At 40.1% G+C, this 24,873-nt stretch overlaps 1 long non-coding RNA gene across 3 annotated transcripts in view; it reads left to right on the top strand.

Moving 5' to 3' along the window:
* The first annotated feature begins 1,289 nt into the window (after nt 1-1,289).
* Nucleotides 1,290-24,873, top strand: part of LOC132400693 (uncharacterized) — a 45,795-nt gene continuing 22,211 nt past the window's right edge. The window contains exons 1-3 of one of the 3 annotated variants that reach the window (XR_009514340.1): nt 1,290-1,714; nt 4,556-4,603; nt 22,063-22,131. This is a non-coding gene — a long non-coding RNA (uncharacterized LOC132400693). The remainder of the gene's footprint in view (nt 1,715-4,555; nt 4,604-22,062; nt 22,132-24,873) is intronic. The other 2 variants (XR_009514339.1, XR_009514338.1) reach the window with 2 other exon arrangements.

The raw sequence follows: 24,873 nt of genomic DNA, 5'->3' as shown, positions 1-24,873 counted from the left end.
TGCTATGTGCCTGTAATGCTGCTTACTTACCCACTGCCCATTACGCCCCTGGTGGTTAGGGCATCAGTGAAGGTCCTCCATCTCTGGTGGTGTTTATCATGTCAGCAGCTTCCTCTTGGTTTTCATTACTGTCAGTCATGCCAGTCCCAAGTGGAGACAGGAATACCATCACACTTAGATATAGAAGGAATCTTCCTTGCTGTTTCCATAATAATCTTACTTTACCATTCAGGGTTGACATCTTTGAGCTGAACCCCTGAACCTGGAGGACCGGTGGATCACTATTAGTCTAGACTTTACCCTTTGACTTGTTTGGCATTAGTGACCCTACCAAAAGCCACAATAGAAAGCCCTGACTCCAGCCAATATCACTCTCAGTGTCAATGAGGCATGAAAGCCTCCAAACCCCGACAAGATAATGCTGTTGTAATTAAGTTTATTACTGCACCTGTGCAAAAGTGTACATGTGTCTATGACAATGAATTTAAACTTGATTTTGACTTTAATTCATGATGAATTTTACAGCTAATTTCTAGTAAATTTTTGACAATTAAGCAGACTTAATTCCCATTTTAGGGGGAACACTAAGTGCCAAATCTGAAATATCAGAAGTATTACAGGTGGAGACTCTTGTGCCACTATTATATTTTAGCTTGTCCCAAAAAGTTAATATCATACTACAACTTGATTTTAGTATCTTCTGTAACTATTTTCAAAACACATCTTAGATGTTGTTTATCTTATTTTTTTCATAATTGCATTTTCCCATGTGATTGGGTTGCTCATACCAGTTCTGTTTGATGTTTGGTCACGCATAAACTGAGCAATTCCAGACCAGTAAGAATTTGCATCCAATGAATACAGTAGCCAGAAATGAAAGTAGTTAAAAGATAATTTGTTGAGCTGCCACATTAATAAGGAGAACCAGATCAAACTGGTCATAGAGCCAGATGTAGACCAACCAGTAGCTATGGGAAATGGTCTGTATGCCTGTGGTGGATCATAAAGTAAAAAAAGGTTAATTATTAATATCCAAGTTCAGAGTTGGCAAATGACCTAAATTACAATGCAACAGAAGCCTGTGCAAAATGGATTGAATTATGAGCTCAGGCAAATTGTCCACATTTGTTATCCCCTCAGAGCAAAAAATATTAGGGGCATTGTAAATTATGTATTTTAACTTCAACAAATGATGTAATGGGACAGGTGGAGATTAAATATTTTATCTTGTAAACACGCCAAGGACGAAGGGACACAATCTTAAAATTAGAGGCAGACCATTAAGGCAATGCAAGGAAGCGTTATTCACACAGAAGTTTGGAACTCTTTCTTATAAGTCAATTGAATGGTGAAACTTCAAAACAAAAACTGTTAGATTTGTTTTTCATTGAGGTTATTATTATGAGTTACGAAGCCAAAGTTGATACAGTTAATTTATTGATTGGGGCATGATCTATTTAAAAGACAAAATGTTTGAAGGTCTGCTCCAGTTCCTATGCTTCCTAAATTAATGAATATCTGTCTCCATTGTCCTCCTGGTAACAGACTTCGACATGTATATCCTGCTGGTGACTAGAGCATTGTTGGTTGATTATATGGAATAATTAATGCTTGACAACTCTTCAGCAGCTGAATTCTCAGGAGCGGCCCTTATTCATTATAACTGTTCACCCATTTGGAACCTAGTTCTGGAAGCTGAGTGAAGAGGAAGAAGGTAGGAAAATTCATTATAATAGCTTCAATGCTTGCACAAGATTACATAGGATATACTGGAGTGTGCATAAACTTGAGTATGGCTTTGTTGTTATAACTAGGTTTTATGCAACATTTTATGGGATCTTTGATTGACTTCAAAAGATTTGTTTTTAAATGAAGGTGGATTCACAGTTCTGAAATTCAACATATGAAAACTTTTTCATTGTTAAACCCTTTTCAGGTAATCTTACACAAGTGCATTCCCATGGAGATCACCTAGGATCACATTTGCCAAGTTTGCCTGCCCCCATCTTTTTTGTCAGTCTTTGATCATAATTCCCTTTAGCAACTCTGACCACCCTTTCCATGCAGAATAGCACTCTAAGCAATTGATCTTCAGTTTCTCTATTGTGAGGGCATAGTCAGTGTGGATTAGTAAAAACATTTTCTCCTTGCTGACAATCATCACGGGTGTACCTCAAGGATGCATTTTTGACCCACTGCTCTACTCTCTCAAGACTGTGTGGCCAGGTAGTACTCAATTGCCATCTATAAATTATCCAATAACGGAGATAAAGAGGCATGCAGGAGTGAGAAAGATTGGCTGGCTGAGTGGTGTGACAACACCAATGGCAGAAATGGGAATTTGGGAGAACACACGCCAGCAGAGGAATGGGTGAACAGCTTCAAGATCCTGGGGATCACCATCTTGGAGGATCTATCCTGAGCCCAACATATTGATTTAGTCATGAAGAAGGCATGCCGGTGGCTCTAGAAGTTCGAAGAGACTTAGTATGTCACCAACGACGTTGTGAGTTTCTAGGTACAGTATGTATGGTGGACAGTATCTGACTGGTTGCATCACTATCTGGTATGGAGGCTTCGATGCATCGGATTGAAAGAAGTTGCATAGGGTTGTAAGCTTAGCCAGTTCCATCAAGGACATTTTCAAGAAGTGGAGCCTCAAGAAGATAGCAACTATCATTAAGAACCCTCACCACCTGGGACATACCCTCTTCTCGTTACTACCATCAGAGAGGGAGTACAGGAACCTGAAGATCCACACTCAACATTTTAGGAAAAGCTTCTTCCTCTCTGAACAGTCCATGAACCCACAGATGCTACTTCATTATTTCTCTTTTGCACTATTTCTCTATTTTTGTAACTTACAGTAAGTTTTATGTCTTGCACTATACCACTGCAGCAAACAAAGCAACAAATTTCTCCACATATGTCAGTAATAATAAATATGATTCTGTTTGCTCTAATGGCATTTGCATGTCAAATTGATACATAATTATAAAATTAGTTTAAAAGTTTATAAAATGAATGTTATGGTTGATATAATTACATACCACAAAATTTCATTTCACAAAAATCATCCAATGTGGAGGTATTGCCAGAGGAATGTCTTCCCAGTGCTCTGGCAATTGAAATTAATGCTTCAGAAAATTTAGCTTGTTAAAATAATTCCCTGAACCTGCTTCACTATTAATATCCCTTGACTAATGTAACTCTTCATAAAATGTCATAAAGTCTGCAATTAAAAGTGTGGGGACAGCATTAAAAGCCCCATTGGCATCTCCAAATAAGTTGATTTTTTTTTTTGTAAATTTAATGGGCAATAATCTCATTATCTTGAGCAGGAAATGTCACTAAATATAAAAATTTAAACCCTCAAATGCCAAAAATATTCTTCAAACCTAAATCCTGGGTTTAACTAACTGCCTGACTAGGTTGGAAATTCCTACATTGAAGCCAATGGAGCAAAAGTTGAGCAGAGTATGATTCAGTCTTTCAGTAGACCCAGTCCATCTCCACCAAGCAAGGTTAAGTAGCTTAAATTCAGGATGATGATGGAACATCTTGAAATTTCAACAATGTTATGGGAGGAGCACTATTGTCAACAAGTCACAGAGGGATGGCTGAAGTGACTTTGGTGAGTGAACAGACTTCTGGGCCACTTGAAAAAGATATATATGTGCTGTTAGTAATTCCATTATTTCAATCCAGTGTCACCAGAAATAGACAATTTACCTTGGCAGATTGTTTTGAACATTTCTCACATGTCTGTACTGGCATACATCTTGTGGCCAATGGAAGAAGTCTGTGGACTTCTGGATGATGATTATTAAATCCATCCATTCCTCATTTGTTCCCTTTGGGCCAAACAACTGATGCAGGAGTAAAACCCAGACCAATTGACAACCATGCCATGAACCCGATGAAAGAAATATGTTCATACTGACTGGAAGATTTTGAATAAAAATTGAAATAATACAAAATGGACCCAACTGCTGTTTCCACAATATGTGCATTCAAAACATGAACCGCAGTTATTCTCTTTGAGCTTGCCCAATGATAGAAGCACGCAATCATAACTGAATTAGGGAAGTCTGAAGTGTTAAGAGAAGTGATAATTTTTTACAATTCATAAGTTACTTCTAAGTTAGCATAATTATTGGAATTTATTTCCTGATCTAAAAGTATATTCAGTCACCTGGAAAGATTCTGGGCAGTCAAGAGCTTTGACATATGGTGAATGCCCATAGTATGATACAGAATCAAAATTTTCCAATTTACCAAAATTTGATAAGATTGTCATTGTTACAAAGAGATATTCAAACAGACATTCTGTTGAAGGTGTAAGCACAACATATTCTTAAAACTTAATATAAACCATGAACTCGTCTTCTGAAGCTTGATGTTGGCATGCCTGGATTGTAATGTGTATAGAAATGTTGTCGGAGCTACATATTCTGATTCCAAAATTTAGTTCCTTTTTATTATCCAATTTTGCTGTATGTTAGAAAGTAAATCACACTTCTTACGGTCAAGTTTTCTTTTACTTTAAACACAGGAAATTTTCATTGGTGCAGTGAATCCATCCACGATTGCTTTTGGGAAGGTATGTTGAGTTGCTTCATTTGTTGTTCTTCCTTGGTTCTTCTGTTCTTCTCAACTTTAAAGATGGAAAATGTTGTTAAAGACATCTTTTATATATTATAGCAGTGCTTGTGGTAATGGTGCAGTTGTCATGGTAGGGTAGTCATGGTTACATTTCATTATAGATTTCTGGCTTCAATGAGAGGATATTTCCAGGATGTGGGAAAGCAGTCTAGTTCGCATTGAACATCACACTCCAGAAACAACCATTCTTTTCTAATTAACAATACATATTCATTTCTGAGTAACACATACACAAAACATCCTGATGAAGAGTCTCAGCCCAAAATGTTGACCTTCCATAGATGCTGCCTGACCAGCTGAACTCCTTCAGCATTTTGTATGTGTTACTCCAGTTTCTGGAATCTTCTGTGGTCATGCTTTTCTGAGATCTATTACAGCAAGAGAGTACCAATGGACAAAGGAAATATTCAAGGCCATATTTGAAGCACTCTTAACATCAAAGGATTTACTTGGTATCGAAAGGACAGGCAGGAAGGCATAGGCGGTGGAGTGGCTCTGTTGGTAAGAGATGGAATTACACTTTTAGAAAGAGGTGACATAGGGTCAGAGAATGTTGAACCTTTGTGAGTAGAGTTAAGAAATTGCTAGGATAAAAAAATCATTATGGGAATCATATATAGGCCTCCAAATAGTAGCCAAAATGTGAGGCTGAGATTGCAAAGGAAGCTGGAAAAGGCTTGTAATAATTGTAATGGGAGACTTCAATATGCAAGGGGACTGGGAAAATCAGATTGGTGTCAGATTGCAAGAGGGGGAATTTGTTGAATGCCTATGAGATGGCTTTTTAGAGCAGCTTGTGCTTGAGCCTACTCGGGGAAAAGCTATCTTAGATTGGGTGTTGTGTAATGACCCAGATCTTATTAGGCAGCTTAACATAAAGGAACTCTTAAAAGACAGTGATCATAATATGATTGAATTCATACTGTAATTTGAGAGGGAGAAGCATAACTCACATGTACCAGTTTCGCAATGGAGTAAAGGGAACTACAGAGGCTTGAGAGAGGAACTTGCCCAGGTGGATTGGAGGAGGATGCTGGCGGGGATGATGGCAGAGCAGAATAGCTGAGTTTCTGGGAATAGTTCACCAGGCGCAGGATAGATATGTCCCACAGGGGAAGACGTTCTCAAATGGCAGGGGCAGGCAACCGTGGCTGACAAAGGAAGTTAAGGACTGCATAAAAACCAAGGAAAGGTAGTAAAAGTGAGTGGGAAGTTGGATGATTGGGGAAGCTTATAAAACCAACACAAGGCAACTAAAAAAAGCTATAAGAAGGGAAAAGATGAAATCTAAGGGCAGACTAGTCAATAATATAAAGCAGGATACTAAAAGCTTCCTCAAATATATAAAGAGTGAAAGGGAGGTGACAGTTGATATTGGGCCACTAGAAAATGATGCTGGTGAGGTAGTAATGGGGGAACAAAAAAATGGCAGATGAACTTAATTGGTACTTTGCATCTGTCTTTACTGTGGAAGACACTAGCAGTATGCCAGAGGTCCATGAGTATCAGGGAGCAGGAGTGAGTGCCATTGCTAATACAAAGAAAAAAAGTGCTAGGCAAACTCAAAAGTCTTAAGGTGGATAAGTCACCTGGACCAGATGCACTATATCCCAGAAATGGATGCACTGGTCATGATCTTTCAAGAATCACTTGGTTCTGGCATAGTCCCAGAGGACTGGAAAATTGCAAATGTCACTCCACTCTTTAAGAAGGGAGGGAGGCAAAAGAAAGGAAATTATAGGGCAGTTAGGCTAACCTCATTGGTGGGAAAGTGTTGGAGTCTATTATTAACGATGAGGTTTTGAGGTATTTGGAGTCTAATGATAAAGTAAGTCAAAATCAGCATGGTTTCTGTGATCTTGCCTGACAAATCTGTTAGAGTTCTTCGAGGAAGTAACAAGCAGAGTGGACAAAGGCAGTGAATGTCATTTACTTGGATTCTCAGAAGGCGTTTGATAAGGTGCCACACGGGGCTGCTTAACAAGATAAAATCCTGTGGTGTTACAGGAAAGATACTGGCATACATAGTGGAATGGCTGACAGGCAGGAGGCAGCGAGTGAGAATAAAAGGGGCCTTTTCTGGATGGCTGCCATTGACTAGTGGTGTTCCTCGGGGGTCAGTATTGGGACCGCTGCTTTTCACATTGTTTGTCAATGATTTAGATAATGGAATTGATGACTTTGTAGCAAAGTTTGTGGATAATACAAAAATAGGTGGAGGGGTAGGTAGTACTGAGAAAGCAAAGCAATTGCAGCAGGACTTAAGACAACTTATAAGAATGGGCAAAAAAGTGGCAGATTGAATACAGTGTCAGGAAATGTATGATTATATATTTTGGTAAAAGGACAATAGTGCAGATTATTATCTAATTGAGAAGTTACAAACATCAGAGGTGCAGAGGGATTTAGGAGTCCTCATGTATGAATTCCAGAAGGCTGAGTCTGTGGTAAAGAAGGCAAATGCAATGTTGGCATTTATTTCAAGAGGAATAGTGTATGAAAGTAAGGAGATAATGCTGAGCCTTTATAAGACACTAGTCAGACTGCACGGAGTACTGTCAACAGTTTTGGGCCCCGTATTTCAAAAAGAATGTGTTGTCACTGGAGAGAGTCCAGAGGAGGTTCACGAGGATGATTCCGGGAATGGAGGATTAACACATGAGGAGTGTTTGGCAGCTTTGGGCCTGTACTCACTGGAATTTAGAAGAATGCAGGGGAATCTCATTGAAACTTACTGAATGTTGCAAGAACTAGATGGGATGAATGTGGAGAGGATTTTCCAATGGTGGGGGATGGGCGTATCCAGAACTAGAGGGCACAGCATCAAAATTGAGGGGCGACCCTTTAGAACAGGGGTAAGGAGGAATTTTTATTAGCCAGAGAGAAGTAAATCTGTGGAATGCTCTGCCACAGACTGCGGTGGCGGCCAAGTCCATGTGTATGTTAAAGGTGGAAGTTGATCGTTTCCTGATCGGTCAGGGCATCAAAGGATATGTGTGGAGAAGGCAGGGCTGAGTGAGATCAGCTTTGATGGAATAGCAGAGCAGGCTCGATGGGCTGAATGGCAGAATGGTCTGCTCCTATGCCTTATGGTTTTGTGGTCTTAAGTGAAACAATACTGCAGACTCATTAGAATCCTTGGCCTATGACTGCTCAAAATGGAGAAGGAACATTCAGAATGCCATTGAAAACCTTAAGCTCATTCACCAAGAGCACACAGAAGCCCAGCACATCCCCTTTCATATCCTTTCCTTGTTAAGCACCTACTGTTCCACCAATCACAGAGTCTCCAGTGACCACCTCAGAAATGGAAATGAAAAAAATTCTTCATCAATCTCAAAAGATTCTCCGTAAACAATAGAAGCAGAAAGTATTCCATCAAATTTATGTTTTGTCTTCCAGATAGTGGAATTTTTTTGGGAGCATGGGCTAGAATTTGGTGCAAATTATCTCACATATTTTATCATGATTCTCTCATTAAATATGAAACCGTTTTATTTGATCATCAGCCACTATTGTCACATACAAGTGCAGGATTCTTACAGTTATCAATTCTATCGACCTAGCATAGTAAGAACCAGAGTAGTTCGTGCACCATTACTGCTCATCTCAATAAGTAGTAAGCTGTCTTATTGCTTCTCCCCTGCAGTGGCTCTATGGTCAGTGAAATGGCTCCTGATTGGTGAGGTCCTGCACAGCTATGTACCAAAAATCCAAACCCATCCTTCAGAAATGCCCAATACTGTCAGTCTTCTCCATCAAAATCAAGGTTGAACCCTGAGTGCCTCTGATATTCACAGCCATTAGAAAGTGTGCAAACATAATCAGATTAAAATAATTAAATTGTTAATATTCTTAAAATAATAAGAATTAGAAGTAATTAAAACCCTTGTACCATTTAGAAAACACATGTCAATCAAATGAGTTTACATTAACCTCATGGATATAATTTGCCTGAAACGTTGTGTCTCCTATGCAGCTATTCCTCTCTATTGAAACAAGTAAAGTTGTTGCACACTGACCATCTCCCCTCTCCATGCTCAGTCCTGACGTAGGGTTTAACCCAAACCATTGACAGTTCCTTTCCTCCCACAACTGCTGAGTTCCTCCAGCAGATTGTTCACTGCTGAATCTATATCAAGTTTATCTTGGTGCAGATTCAGTGCCTAAATTTGCCAACATAAATACACAAAGAGCGACTGAAAATTGCATTAAACATTGTGGTTCCTGGGGAGTCTAGCATCAAGGAACGAAACGAATGACAATGTAGTGAATCTCCCTAGAAATATAGAAGTTGTGTTTTTGACATGAAGTGCCCTCAGAAAAAATGAGGATCCTCAGTCTGCTGTTTCCTATAAATGTCATGGTCCCTCCTGGCAATCACCCACCTGGCTACTTCCCTCAGGAATTGGGCATCAATCACCTCATTTAGTTCCAATCATTCCCAGGTTCCACTAACTACAAAGACCTGCTTTCCATCAGAAAATGCAGTGTAAACATCCTGTGATCACAACAAAGAGCTGCCAGTTTGTTGACTGACTCTGGTGTGAGTAACCTTGTGTCATGGTTCTTAGGACTGCCAGTTCTAAGTCTAGCATTGCTCCTGGATACCGACTCCATGCCTGCTATGTTAATAATGCCTTCACGCCTGTATTCTATACTTGGGTTTGTCCACCTCCATGCTTCTGTAACAATAAAGAAGTTGGTTTGTGCCATCCTATAGCAATCCAAAAGTTGGTTCAGACAGCGCCAATGTGTTATTAATCCATAATGTATATCCAATACCTTCTGTAAAGCCTTTGGTTGTAAGAACTGATTGCTAAGCATAGATGGCTACGAAGCCTCATTTACTTCAGAACACAATTAAATGCCATTCAAATGTGGTACTAATGTAAAATAAATCAAATGCTTGTAAATATGTAATCCAGTATTTTACTGAATGATGAAATACAGAGTTTATTGTATGTTGTGTAACTCAAACATCTGCTGAACATCATCTTCCTCTGCCAACTGGACAGTGCAGTAATTTTCAACTAGAGGATCTGTACAGGGAAGGGCAAATATTTAAACAATGTGTTGCTTTGTTAAAAACAAAGCATGAATAAACATGTTTTATTGTCAAAACCAGAAATCTTCTTATTCAGTGACTTACGTTTATTCTTTTGAGACACCTGCTTCCCCATCCCCCATTATTGCATCATGTCAAGGTGTTTTTCTCATTTCTCTTAATGCAGTTGTTAGCGAATTAGCTGGACATTCCTGTGTTGCCCTTATATTTATAGCATCACATGAACCTATGTCAATGCCAACAGTGAAAAGTTATTGGAGCTTATGTAAAGCCTCAGAAGTTACAATTCCTAACCTGTTTAATATTTATTTTGTAGTTTGAAGTTAAGATCTTTGTATAGACCTCTCATTTTTCACGGATCTCGAACACAGAACAAAACGTAGAACAGTACAGGACAGGCCCTTCGATCTGTGATGTCTGCACCAAAAATGATGACAAATTAAACTAATTCCTTTCTGTGTACATGAACCATATCCCTCCATTCTTGCACAGTATTGTGTTTAACAACCTCTTCAACGCCAGTATTGCATTTGCTGTCGCCACTACCCTAATCAGTCTATTCCAGGCATTGACCACTCCATAACACCATAAAACCATAAGACATAGGAGCAGAATTAGGCCATTCCGCCCATCATCGCTGAACCCAGATCCCACTCAACCTCATACACCTGCCTTCTTGCTATATACTTTGATGCCCTGACTGATCAGGAAACTATCAACTTCTGCCTTAAATATACCCATGGACTTGGCCTTCACTGCAGTCTGTGGCAGAGCGTTCCACAGATTCATCACTTTGTGGCTAAAAAAATTCCTCCCTACCTCTGTTCTAAAAGTCAACCCTCAATTTTGAGGCTGTGCCCTCTAGTCCTGGATACGCCCACCATTTAGAAGCATCCTCTCCACATCCACCTTATCTAGTGTTTCAATATTCCGTTGATTTCAATAAGACTTCCCCCCCCCCACTACATTCTTCTAAATTCCAGTTCAAAGCTGCCAGACACTCCTCATATGTTAACCCTTTCATTCCTGGAATCATCCTCATGAACCTTCTCTGCACTCTCTCCAATGACAATATATCCTATTTGAGATAAGGGGCCCCAAACCAATGACAATCCCTGTGTAAAAGACTTGTCCTGCATATTCTCTTTAAACCTCTCTCACCTTAAATGCATGTCTTTTAGTATTTGTCATTTCTACCCTGGGCAAAAGATTCAGACTATCTTTTTGAAAAGGCTCTACGGAAGTCTTCTTCTTCATGTGTCTAACTGAACCTAACAGCAAAGACTATTTTACTTTTGCCCCACCACTCATCTACAACCCAGCTGCTTGATAGTTTAACCCACTCCTCGCCAAATCATTTATTAAAAACCAGGTGTTATCAAATATCCTTTCTATTGTGAAGAAATGACACACATTTCACACATTTCCCAGGAGGATTCCACATGAATGAAACTGCCTCTTTCTGAGTAAAAGACTTTTCAGTGATTTCTTTCCAAACTTGACGGGCACTTGTGGCGTTCACGTTATTTTTGATGAACTCTGGTTTTCTGAACAGATCCATAGTTGGAAGAAAAAAAATTGCCTTTTGTGGCTCTGTGGTTTTAACTTTGCAGCACTTCAGCTGCTGAGTTAGCTTTGATCAACTAATTCAGTCCAGATCAGCGATTGTAACAGGGAGGAGTGCAGAAAGCTAATTGCAGAGCGGGAGTCTGGATAGCTGAAGGCACTTTAACTCAAGCATTTCAGCTAATCACCAAATGACTCACAGGGAAAAGCAAAGAAGGCATTCTTTAAAACAGATTTAATTTTCAGCTAATTTACAGTGATCTTTGCAAACGTGTAACTTACCATGTTTTCTCCCCCAGAAAGAGAATAGATCTTTGATGTAATCTAATTGCAATAGATAAGCAAAATGCTGACAGGACACCCTAAAGTAACCTTCGTGAAGGGTAGGTTAAGAGCAGTAGGAACGTGCACATTGCAGAGCTGCTGTCACACTCCTTTAGCCCACGCAAGAATAGAGTTGCATTGTGTGGATTGTTACCGGCAAGATCTAAAAGCTTACAACTTTAGAATAAAGTGCAACTTAAGGTACTTTCTGATGGTGCACCAAGACACTTGATTCTCTTTCAAGCCTACTTTCAAATAGTCTCGAAATTGGAATTCAGCAACTTTTGGTCTGCTAATGGGACGTTGTGTTTTGCCCTAATGCCAAATCAATGTTAATGAACAAATGCTGAAGTAGGGTATCCAAAACTTTAAGAAGTTGCTCTGGATGGCAGATAGGTGCCCACTTATCCTGGAGTTATCAATGTATGAGTTTTGTGTACACAGATGATGTTTGTATTTGAAGAACCTTTCACAATTGCTATCCCTGTTAGTCCTCATCAACTGGAAAATTCTGGCCTCTAGATACATTACTGTCCATACTGGAGATTCCTCTACAAACGACAGGCATTCCTGGCCACCTCCCTACTTCAACTCCTTCTTTGGGAATCAGCAGCATCTCATCCTTGACTTTTCTCCCCATGCCTTGTTGTTAGAGATCAAAAATATGCAGCCAAACCAAGACTAAAGCACCACAATAAGGATCTTTGAAAGGCAATTTTGACCTCAGCACTAATCTGGATTTATTACACACTCTTACCCACTCTATCACTGTAGTATTTGCCTTCCTGGAATTAAGGAACTCTCCTCCAAGTAACTCCTGAAATAGTCTGTGAAATGATGGCCCTTATAATAGTGCAGATGCACTACTGCTAAAGCATGCAAAGCTGAGTGTGTTCACATTGGGTGTAAATTATCTATTCATGATTCATTTTTACAGTGAGGCACCCAGTTAGGTATTGACTGTGGATTGACATCTTTCAGGCTGCAGCAGTTTATTGAAGACTAAATTTTGTGCTCAAACTCTGATCATAATTATGCTTTATGATCAGAAGTTAATTGCATGGCACTTGAAGAAAATGTGCAATGTAATTGAATTTCAAAATGCATGAACTACTGGATGTTCAAGTTGCTGTGGGCACTTCAGATATGACTGGTCCAGAACTTATAACATTTTTGTTGACTGAATATGACAGAAGACAAGAATCTGCCCTATTCGTCCAATTATTTGGTCTGAAATGTATTTGGTCGGGGTCTACCATGGATGTTGTATACCAGCTCTCTACATGATATGCAAACCAGGGCAGGATGATATAAGGAGCAAGCTGTAGCCCATGTAGCAGGCTCCACTGCCAAGCAGCTGATGAATTCAAAGGAATGGCAGAGAACAATACAGTTTAACACTAATGGTGTTGCAAAGTTGTCAAGCAGCATAGAACTCAACATAGGACTGCCTTAGATCTGGATTTTTCCTCAGGGTTTACTCCCAAAGCCCTCTCCATGAATGGGTATGGGCAGCAGAGGTTTCCTTCTCCTTGATGAGTTATCAACCACGGCTGATGAGCCCCATCTGCCCGAAGTGAGTGGTTTTAAGGCACCTGTAGCACACCTTTGCCCCTCCTCCTGTCAGTGGAAATGGTTCCACTGAACAGTCCTGCTGAAGAGTCTCAGCCCAAAATGCTGACTTTAGTCTTTCCCATAGATGCTGCCTGGCCTGCTGAGTTCCTCCAGCATCTTGTGTGTGTTGCTCTGAATTTCCAGCACCAGCCAATTTTCTCTTGTTTGTGTACGGTTCCATTGAACTTCGTAGCTAAGCCACACACAAAGGCCAGGAGATGGACTGGTTGTCAGAGGCTATCTGGGGCACATACTACTGGGAGCATTTAGTCAGATGAGGGGTTCATTCTCACTACCAGCTCTGCCTATAGCAACCTTAAGGAAAAGACTAAATGTGACAAATGGGATATGGATGCAGGGGTGCCAGAAGTGACACACATAAAATGTTGGAGGAATTCAGGAAGTCAGGCAGCATCTGTGGAAGGGAATAAACAGTCAATGTTTCAAGCTGAGGCCCCTCATCAGGACTGGAAGTGAAGAGGGTAGAAGCCAGAATAAGGAGTGGGGAGGGGAAGCTGGCAAGTGATAGGTGGGACCAGGTGAGGGGGAAGGTGGTGGGTAGGGAATTGGGGATGAAGTGAAAAGCTGGTGGGGATAGATTGAAAATATAAAGGGCTGAAGAAGAAAGAATCTGACAGGAGAGGAGACTGGATCATGGGAGAAAAGGAGAAGTAGAGACACCAGGAGGGAGCTAATGGGCAGGGGAGCAGAAGAGAAGAGGTAAGAGGGAAGCCAAAATGGAGAATGGAGAGGAGAGAAGAGGAGGGGGAGTAATTAATGGAAGTTAGAGAAGTCAATGTTCATGCTGCCAGGTTGGAGGTCACTCAGATGGAATATGATCTGCTGCTCCTCAAACCTGAGAATGGCCTCATCGTGGCAGTAGAGGAGGCCATGGAATGACATAGAGTGGGAATGTGAACTAATATTAAGATGGGTGCCACTGGGAAATTCCACCTGTTGAGGCAGAGAGAGTGAAGGTGCTTTACAAACCTTTCTCCAAATTTATGTCGGTTCTCACCGGTGTATGGGAGGCCTCACCACGAGCACTGGGTACAGTAGGTGACCCCGACAGTCTTGCAGGTGAAGTGTCATCTCATCTAGAAGGACAACTTGTGGCCCTGAAAGAAGTGAAGGGTAGGTGTATCTCTTGTCCTGCTTGCAGGTATGAGAGCCAGGAGTGGATAAGGGGGGAGAGATGCGTGGACAAGGGAACTTTTCCTCAAACAAATGCAAGCCTTTTAGTGGCTCTTCTGCACACCATTGGTGCAACACATGGTTATTTGAGATACTGTCACCTTCCTGGCCATTTTCCTCTGACTTTTCTCGGCTGAATAGGTAGTGGAGTTAAGATGGCGCCAAGTGGCTGTCTCTTTGCGCTCATCTGCTTAAATTACTCTCTTTAATGTCTTTTTTTACTTTTCAAGGTGGCTTGGGGTCTATCAAGGTCCCTGGTCTGCAACAGCACTCATAAACTGTGGTTTTTCACAGCAGATGAGTTCCAGCTCCTGGCTGGCTATTTTCCAACAGTCCCCACGTGCAGCTTGGAAGATAGTGCCTCTGGGACACAGCCCTGCTCAGACGTGTGATCGACCGATTCCAGGTTGGAGTTGCCAACTGAGGCAGTGGGGAGAAGGAACATCAGGATTTTGCTGCGGCGGATGTGTGGTCGGACATCTCTGTGGTCGAGCAATTTCTCTTCTTCTTCTCAATGATGGGGAGAGATTTCTGCTGATTCTTGAGTCAGAAAAAGCAGCGCGGCAGACCATAACATCATAACAGCAACTGTTGTTGGTCTCCCCCTTTGCTGTGAAATGGGTGACATCTCTCTGTTGCGTGGCATGTCGAACTGCCAGGAAAACAATAGCTTTTGTTGACTGCAGAGTATAGTCTCCCTTTGCTATTGCTTGGTGGGTGGTGGTGCTGATGCTTTTTTGCTGAAATGGGTGGGATGGGGGGAGGTTGAGCTTTGGTGCTTTGCTGCTGTTTGTGCAGGAAGGGGGAAGAAGGAGTTTTAGGGTTCTAATGGTTTTCTGTCATTCATTCTTTTGTGGGTTTTCTGTTTTCACAGATGCCTGTGAAGGTTACATATTTCAGGTTGCATACCGCATACATGCCCTGATAATAAACAGAAACATTTGAACTCTTATTAACAAGGGATTTTCACCCACAGAACTGCAGCTCACTGAATTTTTTTTTGTTTTTCACACCGTTCTCTGTAAACTCTAGAGACTTTTATGTGTGAAAATCCCACGAGATCAGCAGCTTCTGAGATACTCAAACCAAAACTCTTTCCACTGTCAAAGTCACTTAGATCACATTTCTTCCCCATTTTGATGTTTAGTCTGAACAACAACTGAACCTCTTGACCATGTCTACATGCATTGGGTTGCTGCCACACAATTGGCTGATTAGATATTTGTATTAATGAGCAGGTGTACAGGTGTACCTAATAAAGTGGCCACTGAGTGTACATTCATATTCAATATCCTACAGAAATGTAAAAAATATCTGGCTAATGTAAAAATGATCTTTCCCCAATAATTATCCAAATTAGTATCTTGGTCAAATTTCAGCATACCATTACAGGTCAATGAAACAATACATGTGAAATAAGCAGTGGCTGCAATAACTATGCATAGGATTGCTGCCAGCAAAAATATTCTACAATTATTGGTTAAGGTACAACAATATTACCAGATACTGATTTTGGAAGGAAAATCTTCCTTAAAAACTATAAACAAGTTTGTTACAGTAAATAGTTTTAATCAATTTTAATTTGAATACTGGCAAGAATCAAATTCACTTAGACCAACTAAAATATTAATCAGAAATAATTCAATGGCAACCATTTGGTTGAATTAGAAAGGACAACAAAGTCACAAAATTTTACTCTAAGTGTATCAAATAATAATACAGGATATCTACAGAACAAAGCATGGTGACAGTCTTCTCACTCGATCTCAGATTCTGCTCAGGGTAGTGCTTTTAATGTGATTGCTGATAATCTCACCTTCTTAGACAAGCCAAGGGACACCTTATTTAAAATAAACTTGGAGGCAAGGAAGCTATCAACAGATACTCAAGGGCTTTGCTCCTACTGTTGAAAGCTGGGAGTTAGAATGATGGCTGCGACTGCACGATGTTCTGAGTTCATTGAAAGAGAGGCAGAAAGCAATCTACTGTCAAAAGCCCATGTCTTTCTGCTTGAAAGAAACCCAGATCCTTTGTGAATATCAGAGAGTAGTGTTGATATCAAGTGTGGGTTATAAAAGGAACTGAGTTGTGTGATTTACAGTACTCAAAGCATGGAGTATAAGAAATAAGGTGGATGATCTTGTTGTACTATTATAGATTGTCAGGAATAATGTTGCAGCCATCACTGAGTCATGGCTGAAGGGGTTGTAGTTGGGAGCTGAATGTCCAAGGCTACATGTTGCATTGGAGAAATAGGAGGGTAGATAGAGGGGGTGTTGTGGCTCTGCTGGTAAAGAATGGCATCAAACTAGTAGAAAGATACGACATAGGATTGGAAGATGTTGAATCCTTGTGGGTTGAGTTAAGAAGCTGCAAGGGTAGAAGAATTCTGAAGGCAGTTATGCACCGACCTCCCAACAGTGGCTGGGATGTAGACCACAGATTACAACAGGAAATAGAAAAGGCGTGTCAAAAGGGCAATGTTATGGGAGATTTCAACGTGCAGGTCAATTGGGAAAACCAGGTTGGAAATGGAGCAGAACAACCTAAAGGTTACCTTTGCAGGACGAGTCAGTGGTGAGGAAGGCAAATGCAATGTTAGCATTCATTTTAAGAGGTATAGAATACAAGAGCAGGGAGGTGATACTGAGGCTTTATAAGGCACTGGTGAGGCCTCACCTTCAGTATTGTGAACAGTTTTAGGCTCCTCTTCTAAGAAAAGGTGTGCCGGTATTGGAGTGGGTCCAGAGGAGGTCCTCAAGGATGATTCTGGGAATGAAATGGGTACATATGAGGAAGGTTTGATAGCTCTGGGAATTTAGAAGGATGAGGGAGGTTCTCATTGAAACTTTTTGAATGTTTAAAGGCCTAGACAGATTAGATGTGGAAAGGATATTTCCCATGGCGAGAAAGTCTAGAAAAGAGGTAGAAGGGAATTCATTTAAAACAGAGATGCAGAGAAATTTATTTAGCCAGAGAGTAGTGAATTTGAGGAATTTATTACCACAGGCAGCTGTGGAGGCCAAGTCATTGGGTGTATTTAAGTCAGAGCTTGATAGTTTCTTGATTGGACATGCATCAAAGGTTACAGGAAGAAGGATGGGGAGTGGAGTTGAGGAGAAAAAAGCATCAGCTATAATTGAATGGCAGAGCAGACTCGATGGGCCAAATGGCCTAATTCTGCTCATATGTCTTATAGTCTTATTTTATTTATCATTATGGAATTGTTGTTTGATTATTTCTGTGCTAAAATCAATGCCAAATGTTTGGATTGAAGGAGGGAAAATAGTTGCTTTTAGTATGAAGGGTTGGACTATGAAAGATAGGATTGCTTGTTTGTATTGGAAATTTTTAGGATTGCCCTGAACTTCTTCATGGTTCTCAGATGGATGGTCTAGGAAACCCAGTGAGAAATTGCAGAAACAATCAGTTACTTACTCTCTCCTGTGGTTTCACTGTGGTTTGGGGAAGAGATGTGAGATTTCTGTGGAAGTGCAAAACTCTGTGTGAATAAACATTAGATTTGTTCCTCTGTTGTTTATTGACAGCAGTGCACTTATGTCTTGATCTTTTATGAAAAGGTTTTAGAAGGGAGATGAGAATTTCTTGTCCACATGTGATATTACTGTTCCACAACTTACTGGACCACTACATACCAAGCTATTAAGGCAAAGACAGAAGTTTGACACGTTTCCTCAATACTCTGGAACAGTGCTTTCAAAGAGAAATGTACCAACCCTCAGGGCAGCACTAGAGTAATTGCTATCTGGTACCATTCTCGTACAATCTCTCTCTCTGAAGTCATGGGTTAAGTAGGACTATTCCTCTGTAGTTCAATTCCCGTCTAGTCAAAGATATTAGGCCATCCTTCTTTGCTTCCTTCTTATCCAAAGATTTCTTCTTTGTTTTAGGTTATTTCTACATGCTCTCTCAGCTGCACAATGTAGAACAAACATGATGTTATATTAAGCACTAAGATGGACTTCAGATGTCATGTGACAGAGGAACAAAGTTGATTTTTCTGGTTAATATCAGCCACCTAAAATGTGAACTATTTTTCACTACACGAATGTGACTGAACTTCCAGAATTTGGGGGGGGGGGGGGAGGTGGTTCTGTTTCAGCATCTGTAGTATCTTGCTTCTCTGCACAATGTGAATTGTTCTGCCAATTCTGTTTAACTGAAGCCCCTTCCATAAATTTCTCTGCCCTGTTATATCATTTTTCTTTGAAGTTACTTCTTAAAATAATTTTCTGTCATCTTCCCTCCTGTCTCCTTGCAAGCTTCAGTGTCAAATTTTGTTTGATAATACTGTGAAATATCTCAAGTAATTTTGCAATGTAAATGTTGTGGTTGTTGTTTGTGCCTTTGTTGTGGTTCAGCATGATGTGTATGTGATGACTGCAGTGAGGGAGATAACCAGGTATTACAAAGAAGCCACACAACTGGAGCTCTTTCACCCAGTCGTCTGAGACCTGAGGAGTCCAGATGAAGGATCTCAACCCAAAATGTTGACTACCCATTTCGCTTCACAGATGATGTCTGACCTACTGAGTTCTTTCAGCTGTTTCTTTTTTGCTTCAGTTTCGAGCATCTGTAGTTTCTTGTATCTCAATATCCATGTGATTCAGGGATTTAGCTAATTTAATCTTAGAATTATGACAAGTTGGCAATATATAAAGCCTTGTCTTTGGTATGATACAGTGGTGTAGTGGCTAGTGTATCGCTTTACAATGCCAGCAATTGCGATTGAGGTTTAATTCCCACTGCTGGCTGTAAGGGAGTTTGTATGATCTCTTTGTGACCACATGGATTTCCTCTGGCTGCAGCAGTTTTCTTCCACATTCACAAAGATGTACAGGTTAGGGATAGTTCATTGTGGGTGTGCTATGTTGGTGCAGAAGCTTAGCAATGCTTTCAGGCTATCCTCACTAAAATCTTTGGACTGTGCTGGACGTTAATGCAAACAACCCATTTCATGTATGTTTTGATTACATGTGACAGATAAAACTTATCTTTAATCTTTTAAATCTATTATAGTCCACTGCTTAAAGTTACCACATAATAATAACCTTTGGCTGATGCAATCAACTGTGGTTTGCTTCTATTTCTCATTGTAAAATTAAATAGTAGGTTCTAATAATATTCCAAGCAGTTCAGAGTCAAAACATGATTTAAATCTGATTTAAGGCTTGATAATCCAACTGTTTGTGTTATCAGATTAAACAAGGGTTTTCCCTGGACCATAATAATTGGCTGAGGACAAACTAATGAAATACAAACGTTTGTAATAAAAGGATTAGAGAAGAATGGAACAGTTAATTATGATCCAGGAACTATTGCATTAAATTGATGTCACGGTGAAGCAACAGAAAAAAATTGTGTGTGTTACCCAAAACTGGAAAATTCAGTATTCATATCTTTGGGTTATAGATGATGCAGGCAGAATATGTGGTGCAATCTTTATTTTCTTCTGAAAAAAAGAGGAAAAATAAACTGTAGGGTTGAAGGCAGTGTTTCTGTGACTCTGTGGCCCTGTTTCTCAATTGATATCAGATATACAGGGTTAAATTGGTCCAATTTTTTAAAAACAGCCTAGTTATATTTAGTACATTAGAGATCCTCAAAGAAATCATCAGGATCGATACTGAAAGGCAATTTCCTTAGCTTGGAGAATCTAGAACCAGGTGATATGGTGTTAGGATAGGAACTCAAACATTTGGAGTAAAATAAGGTGAAATTTCTGATAGGAAGGCTTGTTAGTCTTTAGAATGATCTGTCATAGATGATTGTGGCAACTTATTTACTGATTGTAAAAACTGTGGGAGATACTGCATTTTTGTATCCAGGCACATGGAGGCTCATAGAACAGTGATACATTATTAGTATTAATATTATATTAATATTAATATAATATTAATATTAACAGTATTACATCAACCACTCTTCCACTGAAAGAGGGATCAGACAACACAGAGCACACAACTTATTTCTGGTCCAATTTCTTAATGTTTCTTTGTAAGAAGTGACCACCATTCTGTATTTTGTGTGATGATCCAAGAAATTCTAAAACAGCAAAATCTCACCTGCTGATAATCTACTTCAGCTTGCAGGCATGAGGAAATATTTTGCCAGATATCTGTACACTGTGGTTATTTTCCCACTCATCTATAAAATTTTCTTGTACTTTTCTAGGCAGGATATTTTCCTCTTTTTCTTTTGTCTCACCTGTTCAAAAGTCTTTCAGTCACAAATTTTGTAAATCTCCTAATGTTTTATCAAGCTACAGATAAACCAAATGAGTTTGTCAAGGGTGCCATTACATGTTTTAATTAGGTTCTCCTGTTTATTGCCATACTGCATTGAACATGTAAGTATTATTAATAATACAATCAAAGAAATAGGACACCAGGATCATGGGATTCAGAAGATTTGTTAGGTCCCTGCTCTGGAAAGCAGAATCATAGAATCATTGTAGCACAGATATCTTTTTATCTATCACACCCATGCTGACTTTTCAGAGAGTAATCCACTTAATCCCATTTCCTAACCCTTTCTCCATAGCGAAACAAATATTTCTTCTTCCACTAGTTATCCCAATAAACCGTAAGCGAAAATGCTTCTCCTTCCTTCTAAAGCATATCTAGTGTGTTGAAACAGATTTTCCTCATGTCTTCTGCCAGTCACCTTAATTAAATTGTTTCTCAATGTATGCAGACCACTTTCCCACATTGCCTGGTCCTGTGACGAGTTTTTGTTCTTTTACTCAATGAGATTATATTTGGACCTTTCACACCGATGATGCCAGTGTTTATTCCGATTTCTTACCCTGATTTCCTAATGCAAGTCCTAGTTTTCAGTGCTAGTGTGGGCCTAAACCTTCTGCTCTGCCCCATCGACTGTAGCCATCTTGTCTTGCTTCATTGGAATCTTCAGAGTCCAACAGAACGGAGTGAATTCCTAGCTCACAAGCTGGGAAGGCTGCCTTCAGACCCGTGTTAAACCTGGTGAAAACACAGGGGTTGCCACCTATTCGGTTGACTAAAAGAAATACAGTTCCAGGATAAAGTTCAAAAGTTCAAAGTTCAAAGTACATTTATTATCAAAGTATGTATAAATTATACAACCTTGAGATTTGTCTGCTTACGAACAACCACAAAATAAGAAACACAAAAGAACCCAATTTAAAAAAAGACAAGCACCCAATGACAAAGGTTAGTAGTAGTTGCAATATACTTAATTGATATTTAGTGCCTGATTGCATTCCTTTTTACTGTCTTAAATGTATGGAAAAAAACCTTTTATTCATTTTTAATATTTAATGAGATCTCGGCATCAAAGACATTTACAGTCAGTAACTGTGATGGCTTGTGAGGCTAAGACAAGACATCAACAGCTATCAAAGCTGTTCTGTGCGTACAGCAGCTGCTTGCAATGATACAGACCCTTGGCTGGACTGGGTCATACCAAAGTGCTGGTAGAATTCACTGAGTCAATGATGGAACACATGGCATAGTCCAGAGGCAGAGAGTCAGGGATTTCATGGCAATGGAAAGTCAGCTTAATAATATATTTACTAGATTCTTTAAGAATACAACTGACTTCAGATACTTTCATTTTTTTACTCCCAGCGTTCCAGGATTGGAGGAGTTTCTATTTCTGCACCTGGATCAGGATGTTAGGATTTACTGTTGATCACGGTGGGTGTTGTGTCCTAGCTGTCTACAAGAAATGCAAGTCAGTGCAGTGTGATATGGAGAACAGGAAGTTGCCCATGTAGCGGGCTCCCCCTCTGTATCTGATGAACCCAGAGACTGATAATTTTGTTGTTTAATGGAAGATAGCACTTATGTTTGAAAAGGACACAAAGTTTCAGTAATTGGCAGAAAAGCTAGAGAAAATTACAGACTAGCATCGCTGCAACACATAAGGGCTGGAGAAACTCAATGGGTCGAAAAGTATCTGGACAGTCAACAACTTGGGGGGAGACCTTTCATCAGGACTGATGGATCCTGATGAAGAACATTGACTTAAAACATCAATAGTCCATTTCTTTCCATAGGTGCTGCCTGAGCCATTGAGTTCCTCCAGCAGTCTGTGTGTTGCTCCAGATTTCCAGCATTTGCAGTTTCTCTTGTGTCTACATGCACAGCTATTCTGGTTATGGAAATTCACCCTCACAGAATTCACAAATCACCGTCAAAAATTTGGAATAAAATTCACTCATATTCAGTTGGTGTGAGAAACCAAGTAAATTAATTAACACAATTTTTTATTAACTCAGTATGGACAGATAACATATCTTTGTGTTGTAGAATATTAAAATATGGACTGATTTCTAGGAATGCAATTGCTCCACCCAGAAAAAGTGGCTGTTTTCTTCATTGAGATGAGTCATAGTGTTAATACAGCAATTGGAAGGCAATTGGATTTACCATAAGGCAATAAGATATAGGAGCAAAATTAGGCCACTCGGTCCATTGAGTCTGCTGCGCATTTCAATCTCAGCTGATTTATTTCTCTCTCAACCCCATTCTACTGCCTTCTCCCTAAAGCTCTTACAGGTTAAGTACTTAACAACTTCTGCTTTAAATATACCCAATAACTTCACCTCCACAGCTGTGTGAGGCAATAAATTCCACTGATTCACTCACACTTTGGCTAAAGAAATTCTCACTAATCTCTGTTACAAAAGGATGTCCTTCTATTCTGATGCACTGCCTCTGGTTCTAAACTCTCTCACACTGGAAATATTCTCTGCATGTCCACTCTATCTGGGTCTTTCAGCATTCAATAGGTTTCAGTGAGATCCCCCCTCATTCTTCGAAATTCCAGTGAGTACAGTCCCAAAGCCATCAAATGTTCCTCATACGTTAATCATTTCATTCCCAGCATCATTCTCCTTACCCTCCAGCGGACCCTCTCAAATGTCAGTACATACTTTCTTAGATATGGGATCCCAAACTGCTCATAATACTCCAAATGAGGTCTGACGAAAGCATTATAAAGCCTCAGCATTACATTCAAATCCACTCAAAACAAATCCATTTCCCTTCCTTACTACCAACTCAATCTGCACTAGGATTCCCTTTGCATTTCTAATTTCAGAATTTTGTCCCTGTTTAGAAAATAGTCTGTCTTTATTCCTTTTGCTAAAGTGTATGACCATATATTTCCCTACACTGTCTTCCATTTCCCTTTTTTTTGCACATTCACCTAATCTGTCTAAGTCTTTCTGCAAACTCCCTGCTTCCTCAACACTACCTCAAACAATTGTTGTATCATCCACAAACCTCGCTAGAAAGCCATTCCTTCCCCCATCCGGGCCATCAACATATGTGAAAAGTACCAGCCACAGCAGAACACTATCGTTCGCCGGCAGCCAACCAGAAAAGTTTCTCTTTTTCCCACTTTTTAGCTTCTGACAGTCAACCAATCTTCTGTTCATGCTAGCAGTGTTATGTGCAGCACTTTCGTCAAAGACCTTCTGAGAATCCAAATAAACAACATCCACTGACTTTCCTTAGTTATTTCCTCAAAGAATTCCAAAAGGAAGATATTCCCTTAGGAAACCATGCTGACTTCTACCTATTTTATCATGTGCCTCCAAGTACCCTGAAACCTCATTCTTAATAACGGCCTCTAACATCTTACTGACCATTTAAGACAGTCTATCTGACCTATAATTTTCTGCCTTTTCCCTCCCTCCCCTCTTAAAAATTAGAGTGTAGTTTGTGATTTTCTAGTCCTCTGGAACCAACCCAAAATCTAGTGATTCTTGAAAGATTACTGCTAATGACTCCCGACTACCTTTAGCTGCCTCTTTCAGAAGCCAGGGGTACAGTCCATCTGGTCCAGGTGACTTACCACCTTCAGACCTTTTAGCTTCCCAAGCACATTCTCCTTAGTTCTGACTCCCTAACATTCTTGAGATTCTGGCATGCTGTTGGTGTCTTCCACAGTGAAGGATGACGTAAAGGATGAAGGATGCTTGACTAATCTGTTGGAGTTTTCTGAGGGTGTAACAAGGATGTTAGACGAGGGTAAGCCAGTGGATGTTGTGTACCTAGATTTTCAGAAGGCATTCGATAAGGTTCCACATAGGAGATTGGTGAGTAAAATCAGAGCTCATGGCATTGGGGGCAGGGTTTCAACATGGATAGAAAACTGGTTGGCAGATAGAAAGCAAAGGGTAGCAGTGAATGGGTGTTTCTCGGACTGGCTGGAGGTGACTAGTGGTGTACCACAGGGCTCTGCATTGGAACCACAGCTCTTTACGATTTATGTCAATGATTTAGATGAGGGCATTGAAAACTATATCGGCAAGTTTGCTGACGATACTAAACTGGGTGGCAGTGTGACATGCGAAGAGGACGTTAGGAGAATACAGGGAGACTTGGATAGGCTGAGTGAGTGGGCAGATACTTGGCAGATGTCATTCA

The sequence above is a fragment of the Hypanus sabinus genome, chromosome 10 (genome assembly GCF_030144855.1).
Source record: "Hypanus sabinus isolate sHypSab1 chromosome 10, sHypSab1.hap1, whole genome shotgun sequence".
NCBI classification, from domain to species: domain Eukaryota; kingdom Metazoa; phylum Chordata; class Chondrichthyes; order Myliobatiformes; family Dasyatidae; genus Hypanus; species Hypanus sabinus.
Note: the sequence above shows the minus strand (reverse complement) of the source record. Positions and strands in the feature narration are given on the sequence as shown.